Source organism: Protopterus annectens, chromosome 4.part0 (assembly GCF_019279795.1).
Source record: "Protopterus annectens isolate FY-2018-M chromosome 4.part0, PAN1.0, whole genome shotgun sequence".
Lineage (NCBI taxonomy): Eukaryota > Metazoa > Chordata > Ceratodontiformes > Protopteridae > Protopterus > Protopterus annectens.
The window spans coordinates 1,489,246,767-1,489,266,800 of NC_056733.1; the positions used below are offsets into that span (position 1 = coordinate 1,489,246,767).

The following is a 20,034-nucleotide window of genomic DNA, read 5'->3' on the forward strand; positions in this document are numbered from 1 at the left end:
TCTGGGGGACTCCCCAAAGGATGTCCTAGTTCGCAGTTGGCCCTCTGGTCTCCTTTATTGCTATCCCCCTCCAGGGCCGGTGCTAGTATTTTGGGGGCCCCCAGGAAGTTTCAAGTTGGGAGCCCTACTCAGGAGAATATCAAGTGTGACCACATTGCCATCGCACCCCCTTCCCTGTCAAGCTTATCCAGCACCATTTAACAGCCACTATACTGTCACTACATTCTGATCTTTAAGAAATTATGTGCCAAGGTACACACTGGCATTTAGTACCAACATTACATTATGACAAAATCCTGTACCACAGCAAGGTAGTCACTTATAGGTGCGCGCACACATTGACTGGCATTTAGTACCAATGTTACATTATGGCAAACCCTTGTACCACAGCAAGGTTGTCACTCACAGGTGCACACACACTGACTGGCATTTAGTACCAATGTTACATTATAACAAAATCCTGTACCACAACAAGGTAGCCACTCACAGGTGCAGACACTGGCTGCATACTCCTCAACTGCCCAGGTTTTCACAGAATGTCCAGATCTGACTCATTTTTGGCCTGCTCCTCAAAAATTGTAGTTTGCTGGATTTTTGTGGCAAATCATTGATGATTTAATTCATTAAATGACAGGCATTTGAGTATAACTTCATATTCTTCAGTACATACATGGTAACACTGTTTATTCTAGCAACTTTTTAAGTTTATAAGAGCAATATTTAAAAGTTACACTGATCTTTGGGGCTGTAACCCCATTATCTGTGGCTTTGCCCATTTTTTTTGTGCCATGAGATTGAGAGCTATGACTGGCATTTAGTAGCAATGTTGTTACATTATGACAAACCTCTGTACAGCATCAAGGTGTCCAGTCCTACAGAGGTACAAAGACACCCATGCTGACTCCCACACACAGACACCCACGCTGACTCCCACACACAGACACCCACGCTGACTCCCACACACAGACACCCACGCTGACTCCCACACACAGACACCCACGCTGACTCCCACACACAGACACCCACGCTGACTCCCACACACAGACACCCACGCTGACTCCCACACTGAACAGACACCCACGCTGACTCCCACACTGAACAGACACCCACGCTGACTCCCACACTGAACAGACACCCACGCTGACTCCCACACTGAACAGACACCCACGCTGACTCCCACACTGAACAGACACCCACGCTGACCCCCACACTGAACAGAGACACCCACGCTGACCCCCAGACTGAACAGAGACACCCACGCTGACCCCCAGACTGAACAGAGACACCCACGCTGACCCCCAGACTGAACAGAGACACCCACGCTGACCCCCAGACTGAACAGAGACACCCACGCTGACCCCCAGACTGAACAGAGACACCCACGCTGACCCCCAGACTGAACAGAGACACCCACGCTGACCCCCAGACTGAACAGAGACACCCACGCTGACCCCCAGACTGAACAGCGACACCCACGCTGACCCCCAGACTGAACAGCGACACCCACGCTGACCCCCAGACTGAACAGCGACACCCACGCTGACTCCCAGACTGAACAGCGACACCCACGCTGACTCCCAGACTGAACAGCGACACCCACGCTGACTCCCAGACTGAACAGCGACACCCACGCTGACTCCCAGACTGAACAGCGACACCCACGCTGACTCCCAGACTGAACAGCGACACCCACGCTGACTCCCAGACTGAACAGCGACACCCACGCTGACTCCCAGACTGAACAGCGACACCCACGCTGACTCCCAGACTGAACAGCGACACCCACGCTGACTCCCAGACTGAACAGCGACACCCACGCTGACTCCCAGACTGAACAGCGACACCCACGCTGACTCCCAGACTGAGCAGCGACACCCACGCTGACTCCCAGACTGAGCAGCGACACCCACGCTGACTCCCAGACTGAGCAGCGACACCCACGCTGACTCCCAGACTGAGCAGCGACACCCACGCTGACTCCCAGACTGAGCAGCGACACCCACGCTGACTCCCAGACTGAACAGCGACACCCACGCTGACTCCCAGACTGAACAGCGACACCCACGCTGACTCCCAGACTGAACAGCGACACCCACGCTGACTCCCAGACTGAACAGCGACACCCACGCTGACTCCCAGACTGAACAGCGACACCCACGCTGACTCCCAGACTGAACAGCGACACCCACGCTGACTCCCAGACTGAACAGCGACACCCACGCTGACTCCCAGACTGAACAGCGACACCCACGCTGACTCCCAGACTGAACAGCGACACCCACGCTGACTCCCAGACTGAACAGCGACACCCACGCTGACTCCCAGACTGAACAGCGACACCCACGCTGACTCCCAGACTGAACAGCGACACCCACGCTGACTCCCAGACTGAACAGCGACACCCACGCTGACTCCCAGACTGAACAGCGACACCCACGCTGACTCCCAGACTGAACAGCGACACCCACGCTGACTCCCAGACTGAACAGCGACACCCACGCTGACTCCCAGACTGAACAGCGACACCCACGCTGACTCCCAGACTGAACAGCGACACCCACGCTGACTCCCAGACTGAACAGCGACACCCACGCTGACTCCCAGACTGAACAGCGACACCCACGCTGACTCCCAGACTGAACAGCGACACCCACGCTGACTCCCAGACTGAACAGCGACACCCACGCTGACTCCCAGACTCAAACAAAGGAGTAAAATCATGGATTTGCTAGAAAAGCCCATTTGAGGGACGTAGAGGTGCCAATCAAACATCGAGAGACATTCCCACAACCCCTCCCCTTAGCACAGGACCTGTGAACAAAAGCATAAAGCCAGAGAATATACCATGCATTATGTGGAGGATATGAAACATGAAGTCCATTTCTGCTAGTAGCTTCAGCCGTCAGCATTGTGCTATGCAGTTTTTTTGTGAGCAAGAACAGACCAAAAATCAGGCAAACATTCTACAACATTCTCCCAGCACCTACCCCCCCAACCTCATTACAATAATTGCAGTAGACAAAGCCAAAAATTGCAGAGAAAATGCATACTGACAGTTTCAAACATTGCTATGAGAACCTTAAAGATAGTGTAATAGCAGAGTTTGCTTTAGCATGCAGGAAAACGGTACATTCTGCAGAGGAGAGGGTCACAGTAAGCTGCCTATCGGGCGCTAGAATCCGCCACATAACACAAGCACTCGGGTCACTCCACGGCAAGTACAAATATGACACAGTCATTGTCCATGCTGGTGTGAATGACCTGAGACGTACCTCCCTGGACTACATGAAAAGAGACATAGAGGAGCTCTCTGATTATGTAGCCCAGGCAGGTATGACCCTGACCCTGAGCAGTATCCTTCCTTCACCAAGAATGATGCCACAATATAGAGACAAGATGATCAGCTTTAACAATTGGCTTAATGTCTGGTGTCATTCAAAGGGGATCCAGTGTCTGTCTGCCTGGGATGACATGCTTGACAAGCCACGCTGCTTCGCAAGGGACGGCTTGCACCTGTCACCCCTGGGATTCTGGATATTGGCTAAGGCTCTTGCCACCCCCATAGGAGCCTTTTTTAGGCAAGGCTCAAATTCTAAACCTACCACCCTAGAAAACAAAAATGGGAAGAAACTGAGGGTAATGCTGCTCAATGCCAGAAGTCTAAATCTCAAAATGCAGGCACTCGAGGCCCTTCTCAGTATGGAGAACATCGATGTCTGTGCTGTAACTGAAACCTGGTTCAAGGCTCCTGAGAGCACCCCGGCACTATTAGGTTTTACCTCATATCATGCGTTCTGGCCCCAAAACCCGGACCACACCACAAAAGGAGGGGGTGTATCCATATTCATAAAGGATACCCACACCTCTCCAGGTTGGTGGCAACGCATGAAGCTTCGGAAACCATCCAGGTGCAACTAACCATAGGCAAAACTGTTCTACAAATTGTAGCATGCTACAGGCCACCCTCTCAAACTCAGGAACCCCACACAGCCTTCCTGAAGACACTGGAGGGTATAAATGTATCTCCAAACACCATCATATTGGGTGACTTCAACTACCCGAATATAAACTTGGAACATTACTCAAGCCCTAACTTTCTAGCCCAACGGTTCCTGGAGTTCATAAATTCAAATGCCATGGAACAGCTAGTCACTGTTCCCACGAGAGGAGAAAATATACTAGATCTCATTATCACAAACATGGGGACAAAATGCTCCACACCGTAAGTATATCCCTCATTGGTGAGATCTGATCATAAACTAATCTCACTGGAAATCCACATCCCGCCCCCACCCCAAACAAAAAAGACCACAGTGAAGAACTTCTCTAAAGCAAACTTCACACTACTCAAGACTGGTGTGGTATCCTTCAAGGCCCCTGAGCCAGTGGAAACCACAACCCAAGCTGCGGAAGCCCTTACAAATGCCTTCTATGAACACCTCCAGGGCTGCATGGATCAGGCAATCCCAAATAAAACCAAGACTCTTTCCACAAAGGGCAAACGTCCAGTCTGGTGGACCCCAGCCATTAACAAACTTTACAATAAGAGGAGAAAGCTATTACATGATAGAACAAAATCCATAAAAGGGAAGTCACCCCTGATCATTATTAGTAAAAAAATACGAGCACTCATAAAATCAACTAAGGCCAATTTTGAGAGAAAATTGCCATGGATTCAAAGGACAATCATAAGGCCTTTTTCAGCTATGTTCGGCACAAATCTGGATGAAGTGATAAAAATACAAGACAAAGGCGTAACAGTAACCATGTGCTTATACATTGCGTGACTGGAGTTTAACAAAGAAATGCAAGGCAAACACTTGAGCACTGTGCAGCATTCTCACAGCTCCTAACCACACTTCCAACCTCTCACTACAACTAAGGACAAAGCAAAAACAATTGTAATAGAACAAAGCTGTAGCATCAGGGATAGTTATAAACATTACTGGTATATACAATACTAGCATAACAGGGTTTGCAGTGATATACATGCAAATATATATACATTATGCCACATTCTCACAGCCACTAAGCCATCCACTAACCTCTCAGCACAATTCTGAACAAAGGAAAAAGTTATAGAACAAAGTTGTAGCTTCAGGGATAGTTGTAAACATTGCTGTATACATGAATACTGGCATAACAGGGTTTATATCTGTACACATTAAAACATCTTTACTATTTACAGCATTCTCACAACCTCTATCCCCCCTACCAATTTTCAGCACAATTAGACAAAACAAAAATAAAAGTCAATGAAAATTCTTGGGCATAACTGACTCCACCCCCCATCTACTTAGCACAAGAACCGTGCAAAAAAAGTAATGCAATCATCTCCCTAGATTACCTGACCCCCCCAACATCATGACTACATCTGGACATTACAGGCAAGCCTCCCTTTCTCAATATATTAACAGAAAAATTAAAAATTATGGACAAATGTACAACAGTGGTAAAACCACAGCTTACACCCTCCGCTCCAACCGTCTTAGTACAAGAATACTGGACAAAAGTAAAATACTCGTACAACCACAGCTCCCCCCCCCCCCAACCTCTTAGCACAAGAATTCTGGACAAAGTAAAATAGCCTATCAACAAGTTGGGAACAAAGTACCAAATAAACCAAACTAGGCCCAGAGCAATTCTCTCCCCACTATATAAACTCCTAGAGTGATGCATTCATTCTCAACTTCTGCAGTATCTCACAACCAATAATTTACTTGTCAAATCCAAACACGGCTTCAGGCCTCATGCTACAGCTTCCCTATTCAGATGTACCAACACCATCACTTTAGAAATAAAGGTAAAATGGGATCATCTGTCTTTCTAGATTTGTCAAAGGCCTTTGACACAGTCTCTCACAACAAACTATTAACTACACTCACCAACCTTAATCTCAGCCCCCTAGCCCTCAAATGGTTCCAGAGCTACCTAACAGGTCATAAACAGGCAATAAAATGGCTCCAAGATCTACCCCTTCTGCTTCCAGTCACATTAGGAGTCTCACAAGGCTCCATCCTTGGTCCACTTCAGTTTAGTGGATTTACTAGCCACCTCCCTAGCATCCACAGTCTAATATGCTGATAATTCTACAGTTGTGTGCTGCATCTACCATGCAACAGCTCATGTCCCAATCCAGAATGAAATAAGCCAGTCTTTACCACTTACTCCATACTCCTAAAGCTATTCACTTAGACATCACCTCAAGACTGCCCACCTAGCCCTGGTCTAGCAAGCTCCAATAACCTTTTCTCCTCTGTCCTATCATTTATCTCCCTTCCTTTTCATCACCCTATCCCATTTTCTCTACCCTTTACATATACAGCATAGATACTAACTATAAAATAATGAGCCTACTCTACCTCTTGCCTCCAATAGCTAACTCACACACTCTACTCCTAACCAGCTGGCAATTAAAATTAAATGTATATTACAGCTCACATTCCCTTATATTGTCCCTCATAAAACAGATAAACCATACTTCTATTACATATTTCTTTCTACCACTTGTGTACTGAGATGAGCTTTTCTCCCCAGGACTCCACTGAAAATGGGATCTATGCCAGTCAGACTATTCAGTAAACAAATGTAAAATAAAACTAGTACAACCACAGCCCCTCACCCCCCAAATCCTCTTAGCACAACGCGTCACTACACAAGTAAAATAAAACTGGTACAACCTCAGCCCCTCACCCCACAAATTCTCTTTGCACAATGTGTCGTTACACAAAACTAAAATAAAAGTGATCCAACCACAGCCCTTCACCCCTCCAAATCCTCTTAGCACAACTTGTTGCTACACGAAAGTAAAATAAAACTGGTACGAACACAGCCCCTCCAGTCCTCTTACCACTACACAGGAGTGAAATAAAACTGGTAAAACCACAGCTTTCACCCCCCCATCCTCTTACCACAAGAACTGTACACAAAAGTAAAAGAACTGGTACAACCACAGCCCTCACCCCCCTCCCCAATCCTCTTAACACAAGAACGCCACACAAAAGTGAAACAAAAGTGGTAAAACAATCCTCTTACCACAGAATACTGCACAGGAGTGAAATAAAATTGGTAAAACCGCTGCCCCCCCCATCCTCTTACCATAAGAACTCTACGCAAAAGTAAAATAACTGGTACAACCACAGCCCCCTCTCCCATCCTGTTAGCACAAGAACTCTACAGAAAAGCAAAATAAAACTGGTACAATCACAGCTCTCACCTCCCCCCAGTCCTCTTAGTACAAGAAATATGCACAAAAAAAGTAATGCAATCACCTTCCTAGGTTACCCCCCCCCACAAAAAATAAACTTTAAACCGAAAAACTTACCTTTTATGCTCTTAACAGAAGGCTGTTTCCAATCCTGTGCTCCCTGTTCACAACTGAAGATTGACCTGCTCTCCCTCCAGACCACTGCAGTCCTTTTTAAATTGCCTTTAAAAGGACAGTTTTCCAGACCTTTTAGAAATTGCCCTTAGAAGGACAGTTGAAAATAGTGTTCTCCAATGACCACAACTGCTCCAAAGGCTTGAATCCACTGTTGATCTGTTCTATGAGGTAGTCTTGTCTTCACGCTGGTCCAAACCCAGCTCGATTTGCCACCTATACGCTAAAAGGAAAACTCCTCTGTTTAAAAACAAGAGAAGTAATCCTTATTAGCCACACATGCCTTTTTAAAGGCAGTTTATACAGGAAGTGTTTTGCAAGGACCAATCAGGTCCTTGCTACATCACTTCCTTGTTTAAAACAAAAAAAAAATGAGAACTTAGTTCCCAGGCTGCTGCAGCCAATCCGATCCTTTGTTTCATTGAAGTGGACAGAGGAAGGAGGACAATGAGACCCGGTGATGGAATGAGGAAGTACAGGAGAGTATACAGAGGAAGAGGCTGGCGAAGAAGAAGTGGGATTGTCAAAGAGATGAAGAAAGTAGACATGAGTATAAGAAGATGAGGCACATGGCAAAGAGAGAGGTGGCGAAGGCTAAGGATAAAGGCATATGGAGAGTTGTATGAGAGATTGGACACCAAAGAGGGAGAAAAGGACCTGTACCGATTGGCTAGACAGAGGGACAGAGCTGGGAAAGATGTGCAGCAGGTATGGGTGATAAAGGATAGTGAGGGAAACGTACTTACAAGCGAGGAGAGTGTGTTGAGTAGATGGAAAGAGTACTTTGAAGGGCTGATGAATGAAGAGAATGAGAGAGAGAGAGAAGTTTGGATGATGTGGGAATAGTGAATCAGGAAGTGAAACAAATTAGCAAGGAGGAAGTAAGGACAGCTATGAAGAGGATGAAGAATGGAAAGGCTGTTGGCCCAGATGACATACTAGTGGAAGCATGGAGGTGCTTAGGAGAAATGGCAGTGGAATGTTTAACCAGATTGTTTAATGAAATTTCGGAAAGTCAGAGGATGCCTGAGGAGTGGAGAAAAGGTATTTTGGTACCTATCTTTAAGAATAAGGGTGATGTGCAGAGCTGCAGTAACTACAAAGGGATAAAAATTGATCAGTCACAGCTTGAAGTTATGGGAAAGAGTAGTGGAAGCTAGGTTAAGAAGGGAGGTGATGATTAGTGATCAGCAGTATGGTTTCATGCCAGGAAAGAGCACTACAGATGCAATATTTGCTCAGAGTGTTGTTGGAGAAATACAGAGAAGGTCAGAAGGAGTTGCATTGTGTCTTTGTGGACTTGGAGAAAACATATGACCGGGTGCGTAGAGAAGAGTTGTGGTATTGTAAGAGGAAGTCGGGAGTGGCAGAGAAGTATGCAAGAGTGGTACAGGATAAGTACGAGGGTAGTGTGACTTTGGTGAGGACTGCTGTGGGAGTGACAGATACGTTTAAGGTGGAGGTGGGATTACATCAAGGATCTGCTCTGAGCCCTTTCTTATTTGCAGTGGTGATGGACAGGTTGACAGATGAGATCAGACAGGAGGCCCCGTGGACTATGATGTTTGCAGATGACATTGCGATATGTAGTGAGAGTAGGGACCAGGTTGAGGAGACCCTGGAGAGGTGGAGATATGCTTTAGAGAGGAGAGGAATGAAGGTCAGCAGGGCTAAAACAGAATACATGTGTGTAAATGAGAGGGAGGGTAGAGGAATGGTGAGGATGCAGGGAGTAGAGTTGGTAAAGGTGGATGAGTTTAAGTACCTGGGATCAACAATTCAGAGTAATGGTGAGTGTGGAAGAGAGGTGAAGAAGAGAGTACAGGCAGGGTGGAATGGTTGGAGAAGAGTGTCAGGAGTGATTTGTGATAGATGGGCAACAGTAAGAGTGAAAGGGAAGGTCTACAAGAGGGTAGTGAGACCAGTTATGTTATATGGGTTGGAGATGGTGGCATTGACGAAAAGGCAGGAGTCCGAGCTGGATGTGGCAGAGTTAAAGATGTTAAGATTTGCACTGGGTGTGACTAGGATGGACAGGATTAGGAATCGGTATATTAGAGGGTCAGCTCAGGTTGGACAGTTTGGAGACAAAGCAAGAGAGGCGAGATTGCATTGGTTTGGGCATGTGCTGAGGAGGGATGCTGGGTATATTGTGAAAAGGATGCTAAGGATGGAGCTGCCAGGTAAGAGGAAAAGAGGAAGGCCTAAGATAAGGTTTATGGATGTGGTGAGAGAGGACATGCAGGAGGTTGGTGTGAAAGAGCATTATGCACAGGACAGGAAGAAAGGGAAACAGATGATCCACTGTGGCGACCCCTAACAGGAACAGCTGAAAGAAGAAGAAGACCTTCCCTCTCAGCTATCACCCAACCTACTAACTCCTGGAGGACCTATTGGATTTATAGGAATCTTTGCTTTCTTTGTTTGAGCCTCTGATTTCTTTATGTCTGTACTCTCTCTTTATTCGGTAGACAGTAAGGCAGCAAACTCTATCTGAGGAAGCTACAGAGAGTGTAAGGCATTATGGGTAGAGGGAGGAGTTCGGGACTAGAATTCAAGTCTAAAAAATGCGTACGAGTTGGATCCGAGGGTCGGATCCGTCACCCAGTAGTGAATAAGAATGAAAGTGGACAACACAGATGCTAAGTTATGGTAAGTACATAATTTATAATTAAAATATTTTGTGTAGTATAAACCTTAAAGGAGCATTTATTATTTCCTTTGAATTTATACCTTGAATTCTGTAAAATTCTGATGACAAAAGGGCAGACTATAGCTGACACCTGATTTTAAGGAACCATTTTATCAGAACAGTTAGGAGTTCATTTTATGTGTTCGCTCGTTGTATGTTTGTCATTTGCTTTTGTATAACTTTAATTGACTGTGTTTACTACATTATTTCTTATTTGACAGCACTATAATAGAATGAATGGAATGCAGCATAGTGACTGCATGCAAAGAGAGTTAGTTATTGGATAATGCATGCGTTTCTCTAACTACTCTTAAATGTATTTCTTTAACTACTCTTAAATGTATTTCTTTAACTACTCTTAAGAAAGTTGCCACCTTGAAAAGGGTAGTAGTAAGTTACATAGAAACAAGTGGAAATTGTGGGAGCAGTACATGTAGAAATGTTCTGGAGGAGGAATAAGGTTTAAGAGATGGCAAGGAATTGAACAGTTTATGTAATGCTGGATTGACAATATTGAATAGAACAATATTTGCTTTGTATAATGTTTGTAAATGTGAATTTGTTAATATGGTTTGATTACTTTGATATAAATGTAAGTTTGCCTGTGTCGCAAGTGATAATTCAATAAAGATGTTTCCTTAAAAAAAGTTGCCACCAACAGCAGGCTTAATTAATTCTGGAGATGAATTTATATATATATATATATATATATATATATATCAGTTGAAGGTTAAGGAGAAGAATAGCAAAAGCAGAAAGCGTTTCTATTAAAGAAGTATGCAACCACAGAAAACATTGTAACAGTGGTTTTGGAAAGAGGTGGTTAATAGGGAGTGACATTGAAAAGCCTTAGAGATATAGAGGTAACAGATAGAGAATACTGTATATGAAGAAAATTGCAGGAAGGCAAGGACACTAGTAACTTGGGATGTTAATAGTATCCCAGTTTATTATATCATTGACTGCATCCTTTAATTTCCAATCCAATGATTAGAAATGCGTTCACTAAAATAGATATATTCATCAGTGGGACCAGACAAAATCACTGGTATTTCCTTATTAATAACTAAAAATGAAATAATACCTACTTTACAACTTACTTTCAACAAGTTGTTAAAGGCATTGTTCATGACATTTGGAAAATATCCCGAGTCACCCCTTTTCACAAGAAGGAGAGGAAATACTTAATTAGTAATTATAGGTTAATAAGTTTAACTTCTGTAATTGTTAAAATATTTTGAAGGATTCTTACTGGAACTAATGGATATTTATGGTGTTGGACTACCTGCAGTGAATATTGATCAGCATGGCGGTCGAGTAGCGTTCAAAAGACGTGTAGAATGGGCTTGCCATCGTTGAAGGTTGGGCGTTGAGGTGGCTCCTCAGCACCTGTAAAAAAAATCTGCTGCCAATCATTAGCGGACCGGAGTTCCGCTGTGGCGACAACTAACCGGGAAAAGCCGAAAGAAGAACATGGTTTTATAAAATAAAGATCAACTACGATTAATTTGGTGAGCTTTTATGATCAGATAATCTTGGCTTTAAACATGGGCTTGTCCCCAGTGTGATTTTTCTAGACCTTACCAAAGCTTTTCACTGCCTTCCATTTTACTAGATTCAGAAATACTCACCTGAATTTAACATTAACTGTTATTTTATTAGATGGACAATGAGTTGGTTAGTCGGAAGGCAAGAATGTATAAAGATATGTTACACATATTCAGACTATTTGCCTGTTACATCTGGCATACCCCAAGGGTCAGTATTTGGCCCAATGCTGTTCAGTTTTTTTTATAGTATTTCATGGAATGCCAAATTTTGGATATACAGATATGCCGATGATTGTAAAAACAGATTTATAATGCAAAAAGGGTCTAATGCCGAAGATCTCAACATGTACTTACATTTGTCAGGTAAGTGGGCTTTGGAAACTGGACTTAGATTCAGCTTGGTAAGTGCAATATTATGTACTTTTTGAAAATAAATTGCAGATTTCTTATATGTCTAGGCTAATCCACAGTTAGAAGGGGTCGGTGAATGCAAAGATCTAGGCATTAGTATAATAGCAAATTTATCCTTCAATAATCATGTCAAGCTAATTAGTACAAAAGCTTTTTGATATATGGGTTATTTGTTAATATTTTTTCAGCAACGGACAAATGCTGTCTGCTTATAGGTTCATAGGTTGGTACTAGGCTATCGGCCCTAGGGCCTATACAAGCCTAGCCATAACAATTCCCTGGATATTTCTTCCCACAATGTTTACTTCCCTGGACCTCTGTCTAGCAGGGTGACTGATGTGATCCCTGGGGTGAATTTCCTGTCTCCCATCCAATCGTCAGGGTTCCTTTTGAAGAGGGCCAAGGAGGCTCTGCTTGACATGTATGGGGAGTCTCTGGGTCAGGAACCTATCCCTCCAGCATGTTTTGTTCATTGTGATGGCAAGGTTTAGATCCCTGGAGCGTATGGCTCTGAGGGATTGGGATTTCTTTAAGTGAGGAAGTTTACAAAAATATATTTTTTTTAATCTCTGTTTTAGATTATGGTGCCAGATGTAAGCACTTAGAAGTTTTTCTCTTTTTGCTAGAGACGCATATGGGGCAGAATTAATACTTGCAGATAAAATATTTCATGATCCTGTCTTATATATTATATATAACATTGAAGTTTTTAATTGCTCAAAGACACACAAACACAATAATATGAAATGTATAACAAAACTGGGACAGTGCAGGGTTAGCTGTTCATACATTACAGTTAAAATTACTAAACTGTGAAACAACATTCTGATACTCCAGATTAGACAATCCAAAAGCTTTAAAAAACTTGGACACATAGGTAGAGAATAAAGTCTTTGTTCCATTTCTTGAGGAGTCCGTGTTCCTTGATGGCCGCAAGGTCTGAACACTGTAACTGAACTTATGAATTTAGTATGCGCAGCCTGGCAAAGTAACAGTACAAAAGGCGATCAAATGTTAGACAGAGACTGAAATTTGTTGAATTCCAAGACAGACTGTGAGGATAACAAGACCAGTGAGACTAAGCATTAGATAACATCAGATTGAGTAAGAAGTCCATATTTGTTAAAATTTAGTACTTACACCCCAGCTGTTGGAGTGTCATAGCATATAAAACTTTTCATGCTGCCAGACTCTACCGTTTCTTATCAGAATCTTCAGCACCAGAATGACAGTCTTGGGCTGCTTGGTTACATCTGAAAAAAATCTGATTTGATATTTTATTTCTTTGCTGTATACTCTGCAGTCAGTAGCACTGATTTTTTCTTTTCTCTCTTTTTTTTGTGGAAAATATTTTTCTTTTCCCCTCTGTGTTGACCTAGATCTGCCAATTGCACCATTGCTTGTTATATCAGCTGCTTTGTTTTCTAGATGTATATGCTGTAGGACCATTCTGCCTGAGGATGGACATATTAGGTGCTTATATTGTATTGGAATACAACACAACACTAGTCATCATTCTTTATGTCTCAGATTTAGCAGCATGGCTAAACAGAGCAGCAGAAAGGCTTTGTAGAATGTTATTTCGCAAAAGCTTTCTGCCTTCCAGAATGAGCATCATTCATTTGTCCAAAATTTACCTGTTAATGTTGTATGTTATGTAGTCCAGTCTCGCCTACATTCTTACCAGTGGATTCAGAGCCGAATGTCGGCTCCAACTCGGCCATACTTTAGCTTGAAGTCTTTCCGTTGGCTGGGCTAAGACGGTATCCCATGCTGCACTGCTCTCTATCCCCAGATCTCCTTTACCGCTCATGTAGCTCGGATGTGGCCTCGCTCTTGGCTGTGGCTAAGTGCCTTTTCTTCTTTATAGCAGAGAATTTTTTTGCAAAAAAAGCTATTTTCATAGCTATTTGTGTGTGTTTCTTGAACTGTGTTGTGGAAAAGTTGTTTTTTCTTATAGCGTGTTCTTGTGGTATCCCACTAGCTGTTTCCAACGGGCTAGGCCCATTTCAGTTAGAGGACCTAGTCTGTCCCCTTGCTTTCGTTGTGTGCTAACTTTTTCCCTTGGACTAAAACTGATTAAATTAAAGGAATTAGTCCTCCCCCTTGTACTTGTGTCTAGGACCATTTTAGTTAGAGGTCTTTGTGGTGTACTGTTTGTTTGTCCTGTTCCCGCGCTTGTGGCTGTTTGACTGTTGGCCTAGTTTTTGAGTTAGTTACTCGGTGTTTGTGGTAACTATGTCTAAAGATACTAAGCATAAGCCCTCTGGCTTTAAGAAGTGCACCAAGTGTAGTTATAAGATGTCCATCACTGATGGACACTCTGTTTGTGTGTACTGTCTGGGAGTGATTCACCTCCAGGAATCGTGTAGTTTTTGTCATGCTTTTAGCCCACGTGTTCTTCAGGAAAGGAAGAACAAATTGATTTTGAAGGGACTTCTGAAACCCTCCTTCAAGGAGGGTTTGGAGAGTGCTTTCAGCTTTAAGGCTTCTCCATCAAAAGCTAAATCTTCCAAGGCTAAAAAGCGATCCCCGGCTCCATCAGTATTATCGGAGCCAAAGGAGGAAACAGCAAAATCTTCAACGACATCCTCGGCTCCATTGTCCTCCGGGCCGCAGGAAGTGTCGGTGGTTATGGAACCTGCTTCTGCTCCAATTTTCTTGGAGCCTGTTCGGAGCCGGTCGACTAGCGTTAGGCCGGTATCTCCTCCTCGCAGGTCTCCTTCAGAGAGGATGTCTCAGTCTCCTTCCCTATCCTCCAAATCCTCCAGGACCTTATCGGATGTGGACGTCGATAGAGTGGTGCAGAGACTTCTTCAGTCACCGGTACTGGCAAAATTGTTTTCGGCTCCGACCCAGTCGGCTCCGGAGCTGGTTCCTCTACCTACATCAATACTTCCGAGAACATCTCAACTTTCGGAGCCGGAGTGCTCGGCTCCATGTGATGTCCCTAGGTCGGTTCCGACAGCCCCTCCTGGCTTATCGGTTCCGATGTCAGCTCCGACCCCGTCGGGGCCGTCCACAGGGTTCAGGACTCAGGATTACTTGGTCGGACCCAGGGGAGAGGCTTCGAGACATCTCTTGGCTCCTAGCCTCCCTCTCGGTGCTTCGGCGCGGGGAAGCCTGACTCCTGTCTCTGCTTCGGAGGCTGGTCGATCTTCGGACCCGGGAGGACCAGCTTTCGTGGCCATGTGGAGCACGCTGGCCAGGTTGTCAGCGGCATCATATGGTTCGGTCACTCTGTCCCCTACAGCACCGGTGCAGGTCTCTGATCGCCCTCTATCTCTTGACAGCGGAGCCCCAAGGCCTCAGGGTACCCCCACGAGTGTCCCCATATTTCTGAAGGCCCCTCAGAGTTTTTGCCTGAGGAGCCACCCAAAAAGAGAACGTGCAAGAGGAAGCACATAGATTCCCAAGATGAGTCTCTCACGTCAGACACTGACCTCAAGGAATCGGAGGGGTCCCCTAAGTCATCCTCTGAGGATGTTTCTTTCTCTGACATCCTAGAGATTTTGAAGCAAAGAGGTGACTGGCCATCCAAAGGCCCCTCTGAAGAGGAGTCGGTGTTCCTGAAGGCCTTTGGTGCTCAGCCCTCCGCCTCCTGGGTGTCTCCACTCTTCGACGAGCTTCTAGATCTGGTTTGTTGAAGGGTGTGGGAAATCCCTGACTCTGTGGAACCAGTCCCCAGGAGACCCAATAAATTTTTGTCTGCCCCTCCTGATAAAGAATTTCTATCCAAGGGAGTCCCTGTGGATGCCATGGTGGTGGCGGCGGCCACCAAGAAGGCATTAGCTGAGACTTCTTCCACCATCCATCCCCCTAACAAGGAGTCTAGGACTATGGACCGGTACGGGAAGCATACATTTTCTACAGTGGCCTTTACTTTGTGGTCACTGAATTACTTCTCACACTTTACACGGCTCCAGAGAGATCTGCTAAAGGAGCTTGGAGATACTCTAACGGGTAACGTTTCTGAGGCGGTGGCTCAGTAGGTCAATGCTCAGATGTCTACCCTCAATTCTATTGCAGACTCCTCCATGAGGCTGATCTCTCACGCAGCCGAGGGAGCGAGTAGGGCAGCAAGTTCAGGAGTCGCTCTTAGGAGACATGCCTGGATGCGCCTTTGTCATTTCGCTGAGGCCTTCAAGTCTACATTCACCGATGCCCCATTTAATGGTTCCTCTTTGTTCGGAACCAAGGTGAAAGACACTGTCACTAGGTGCGAGCAAGAGGGAAAAACTCTGTCTGCCGTAGGAGTCTGTTTTTCCCTTCCCTCTAGGCCTTATCCCAAGGCCCAGAGGGGTGGAAAGATGTGGTTCAAGAAATCGCAGAGGTTTTTTTCCCGATGCACAAGGTGAATCCCCCTCCAGAGGCAGGGGAGGGGGTGGTTATTCAGGTAGACACTGCCCTGGGGGCAGAGGAGGCCCTCGCAACTCGGGAGACTGTGATTCCCTTTCGTGGTTCTCCCTACCGCCGCTCCTGATGGGAGGCCTGACTGTGCATTTCCGGAGCCAGTTGGGGGTCGAATCTCACTATACCCGGAGGCCTGGCAAGATGTCACCCAGGACCAATGGGTTCTACGAATAATTTCCGGAGAATATGTCATTTGCTGCTCGTCAACTCCCCCTCCAATCAAGAAAATCCTGGATGTTCCACCCAGTCAAAGGGATTCCGCAGCTTCAGAAGTTTCAAAGCTGCTAGAAAAAGGAGCCATCCAACATGTCCCCTCAGACCAAATTGGATTAGGGAATTACTCCAGATTCTTTTTGATGCCGAAAAGGACAGGGAACCTGAGACCCATTTTGGATCTCAGCTGATTGAACACCCATGTGCAAAAGTCCAAGTTCCAAATGGTCACGTTGCAATCTATTCTCCCATTGTTGGGAAAAGAAGTGTGGATGTGCTCCATCGACCTCAAGGATGCTTACTACCACATAAAGATGAACAGGGCATCCAGAAGTCACCTATACTTCCGGCTGGGAGCCAGTCACTTTCAGTTTTGAGCCCTGCCCTTTGGTCTCACCACAGCCCCCAGGGTGTTTACCAAATGCATGGCAGTGGTGACTGCTCACTTGAGATGTCAGGGATTCCAAGTGTTTCCATACCTGGATGACTGGCTCCTTACTGCCACCACCAGGCATCTGCTACTTCAGACCAGAGATGCTACTATCAACCCATGTTAACAGTTGGGCATCACCTTGAACTGGGAAAAATCTGCCTTGTTGCCCTCGCAGCGTGTCACATTTATAGGCACCAAATTAGACACCGTCCTCATGCGGGCTTTTCTACCACAGGAAAGAATCAGAGTCCTACAACAACAGGTTTACGCCTTGCTCCCTCTGAGAAGAGTGAAGGCAAGGTTGGTCCTCCAATTGTTGGGGACGATGGCTGCTACGATTATTGTTAGTCCCCCTGACAAGGTTACATATGAGGCTCCTTCAGTGGCTACTCTTTGCCCAGTGGTCTCTTCAACGTCTTCCACTTTCTCACCCTATTCTACTCACAAACAGGTGCAAACAGGATCTCAGTTGGTGGCTTCACACCGACAACCTCAATGTGGAAAAGCCCTTCGTTCCTTCGCCTCCGGTTGTCACGGTGACCACGGATGCCTCCCAGATGGGGTGGGGGGCATTATCTAGGCAGGACAGTCCAAGGCATGTGGCAAGAGCATGAGATGCATCTGCATATCAATGTCCTGGCAATGAGGGCAGTGCTATTAGCGTTGCAAGCACTTCAGAGCTTTCTTCCTCTTGCGACTTTTGCAATCCACTCAGACAATATGTCGGTGGTATGGTATCTGAACAAACAGGGAGAGGAACCAAGTCGTACCCCCTTTGCAGAGAGGCCATGCGAGTGTGGCAGTGGGCAGTGTCTTCCCAACGTTTTCTGGTAGCAACACACATTTCGGGGAAGTCCAATGTGATCGCAGACAGGCTAAGCAGAGCTATTCTGATGCCTCATGAGTGGTCCCTGAACTGTCAAGTTGCAGAGCAGATTTTCCGCAGGTGGGGTCAGCCTTGCTGTGACCTTTTTGCCCGCCCCCTCAGTGCCAAATGCAGCAGCTACTTCACCCTTATCCCCCCTCAAGGGGGAGTCACCCAGGGACGCTCTAGTCCACGATTGGCCCTCCGGTCTACTATATGCCTTCCCTCCGGTTCCTTTGCTGTCAAAGGTTATTCAAAAAGCGCAATCCTTGGGAAGCAAAATGATTCTGATTGCTCCACACTGGCCTCGTCAAATTTGGTTCCCCTTTCTCCATCCCTATCTCATGGACCCTCCTTGGATTCTGGACCCACAACCAGACTTACTGACTCACATGTCAGGGCAGCTCCATCCCTCTCTTCGGACCCTCCGGATGACAGCTTGGCTACTCCACTTCCGTCAGTAGTTAAGCTTCACCATTTTTCGCCAGAGGTGGTTCATATTCTATCTTCCTCTCATAAGTCTTTGACCAGAAAGATTTATTACAGCAAATGGAAGAGATTTTCCATCTGGGCACATGCCAGAAAAAATTAACCCTTACACAGCTCCAATCTTGTCAGTATTGGAGTTCCTTTCTATGCTTTTCAACCAGGGTTCAGCTGCGGCAACCATTAAAGTCCAGTTGGTGGCGATTTCTACCTTTCATGTCGCAGACAAACCTAGTCTAATGGCACATCAACTCTGTAAGGCTTTCCTGAAGGGCACTTTGTTGCTTCGTCCTCCTGTGTCTGAACCTGTTATGCCTTGGGACTTGAACTTTGTTCTACAGGGTCTTACTTCACCCCCATTTGAGCCTGCAGCCACTTGTGATTTAAAATTCTTAACTTGGAAGACTGTCTTTTTGGTAGCCATCACGTCAGCCAGACGTGTTTCGGAGCTTCAAGCTTTATCAATCAAACCACCTTATTTGATTTTTCATAAGGACAGGGCTTATCTCAGACCGAATCCTTCCTTTCTTCCCAAAGTAGCGTCATTTAGTAACATTAACCAATCCATTGAATTGCCAGTGTTTTTTCCTCCGTTCTCGAACAAGGCATAATTCAAATTTCATCAGTTGGATGTGCACAGACAATTCCGATTTTATTTGCACAGAACGAAGGACTTCAGAAAATCTAATCAGTTGTTTCATTTTCAGAAAACAGAATTGGGTCTCCTGTTTCCAAAGTCACGTTGTCCAGGTGGATTTCCACTTGTATTTCTTTCATTTATACTTCAGGGGAAGAGATTTACTGTTCCGAGTGAAGGCTCACTCTACCCGGTCTTTATCTACAGCTACAGCTTTTCAGGCCAGATTGTCTATGGATGATATTTGTGCTGCGGCTACTTGGGCATCTCCTCACACCTTTGTTACTCATTACAAGTTAGATGTGGTATCTAGAGGCAGGTCTTCCTTTGGTTCCACAGTGCTCAGGAGTATTTTCCACTGAGCCTACCAGGATTTAGGTGCTGGGGACGCTGTCCCACGTGTAAGAATGTAGGTGAGATTGGACTACATAACATCAAGAAGTTATGTACTCACCATAACGTTCGATGTATGCAGTCCATCTCGTCTCACATTCTTACTTACCCCCCCACCTTCCCCTGTCCTGGAGGATCTGGAGGTTAGGCCTGGTTTCAGAGTTCCTTCATTCTTGGTTTGTTCTTCCTTCCTTAGGTGTTGTTATGCATGGAGAGTGAGTGCTGGTGCTCGCAGCAAACTAGATCTGAGGATAGAGAGCAGTGCAGCATGGGATACCATCTTAGCCCAGCCAATAGAAAGACTTTGAGCTAAAGTATGGCCGAGTCGGAGCCGACATTCGGCTCCGAACCCACGGATAAGAATGTGAGGCGAGATGGACTACATACATAGAACGTTATGGTGAGTACACTTCTTGTTCTACTCAAAATCCTTCCAGAAAGAGGATTTAAGAGTTTCAATTTTATTTGTAAAATACTGGAAAGATTCTTTGAGAAAGCAAGTCTGCACTTCTTGGCAGCTCCCTCTGTTATTGTGTAGAATTGTTCTCCTCCTTCACTTG

At 45.5% G+C, this 20,034-nt stretch overlaps 1 protein-coding gene across 2 annotated transcripts in view; it reads left to right on the forward strand.

Moving 5' to 3' along the window:
- Nucleotides 1-20,034, forward strand: part of SOX30 (SRY-box transcription factor 30) — a 1,614,116-nt gene that overhangs the window by 438,709 nt on the left and 1,155,373 nt on the right. The gene's annotated exons all lie outside the window — the stretch shown is intronic.